At 48.5% G+C, this 1,491-nt stretch overlaps 1 pseudogene; it reads right to left on the reverse strand.

Moving 5' to 3' along the window:
* Positions 1–6: 6 nt before the first annotated feature.
* Positions 7–1,036, reverse strand: LOC103251944 (annotated as a pseudogene).
* Positions 1,037–1,491: the final 455 nt, after the last annotated feature.

A 1,491-nucleotide genomic window follows, 5' to 3' on the forward strand; every position in this document is an offset into this window, starting at 1 on the left:
TTCACTAGCTTCTATTTTCCAGTAATAGTTTGAATCTCTTTGTCCATGAGACCTAATTTTCTTTTTCTCCTGGGTCCTGGATCCTGGTGCCCACTCTCTTTGTGCTGTCACAGGGGTTTTGGACTGTGACCAAGCCATTGAGCTCAGATGGTTGGGGCTGCTGGACAGGGCTGAAGGTGAGGCAGATTCTCTGTGACTTCCAATTGCACCCTCAATCATCCTGCTGTCCACAGATAGGATGACCATGTGGACATTAGGTGTGGACATAGACCTCTGCCTCTGGGAAAGGGAACCTTCAGAGGAGGGGCTGGAGGTGTAGAACGTGAAGGCGTGAGGTGTAGAATACCTGTGCTGGGAACTAACAAGTATCCGGGAAACAGGCTCTCGCATATGACTCATTGTCAAAGAAGGGAGTGCTGGGACTCCACTATCACCAGTAGTGGATTTGGGAAACAATAAGAGTTGTCTGATATTACTCCAGTCCACCCACATAGTAGGTACTTTGGTGCTACAGTGCTCATGAAATTTGTGGCCACAAGTCTGACATTGAAATACGTTGAGCAGGAATTTCTGACAAATGTCACAGAAGACAAGCTTCAGGAATGTCTTTTGAGCAAAATTGTGTGTTGTGAGGGGAATATGATCCAGGAAATCTACTTGAAGTTCTTCTCCAATCAAAGAAGCAGCATCGGTATTCCAATCTAAAAGTGCATTTTTATCTTTGTGTTCGTAAGGAAGTCTGACACCGCACAGCACTCTGGTTGTAAGTCTCTCACCTTGAGCGCTTTCATAAGGCAGTCATGCAAGCTCATTCCATTTCTCACATTAACCACTGTTCTTTGCTTGTTCAGCAAGAAAACACGGATAGTGTTGCTTGTCTTAGAAGAATCTGTGAGTTTGCCCTCATCTGACGCCCGGTGCTGATAGTCAAATTGCTGAACTATTGTAGGGGAATTGCAGCTGGAGCCACCAAACACCGCACCTTTGAATCCAAAATCACTGCTGATCGTCTTCCAAACCCCCTGTATGTGCTCCACTGATGCAGTTTAAACAATACTTAAATCTGAGGGAGCCGGGCCACCCCAGGGCCCTGTTATCTGGTAGCAGCGTCTCTTCTGCTCCTTCTCCCCGTGGCGGGTGATGGGGGGCAGTCGCATTCAGTGCGTACCCAGTCCGGGGGCGGGGCTCGGGACAGCCCCCGCATCGTGATCCCCATGCTCCACGCCTCGGAGTCCACGCCCCAAAGCCCAGCCAGCTGGCCCTTTCCGGGCACATGGAGGGTGGCAGAAAGCCTTCCTACCTCTCACTGCTTCTTCTCTTACTCGCGCAGCCTAAGATGGCGGCCCCAAGTGCCCGCGATGAAGAGCCTCCCACAGTTGGACATTTTTATCATTTAAGATCAAAGTCATTTCTCACATAAGTAAAACAAATTTTATATCCCCATGTGGCGCTTTCATTTTCTCCATTCCTTCTTTAAAGGGATTTATAATA

The sequence above is a fragment of the Carlito syrichta genome, unplaced genomic scaffold, assembly GCF_000164805.1.
Source record: "Carlito syrichta isolate Samal-C Ts95f unplaced genomic scaffold, Tarsius_syrichta-2.0.1 Scaffold150191, whole genome shotgun sequence".
NCBI classification, from domain to species: domain Eukaryota; kingdom Metazoa; phylum Chordata; class Mammalia; order Primates; family Tarsiidae; genus Carlito; species Carlito syrichta.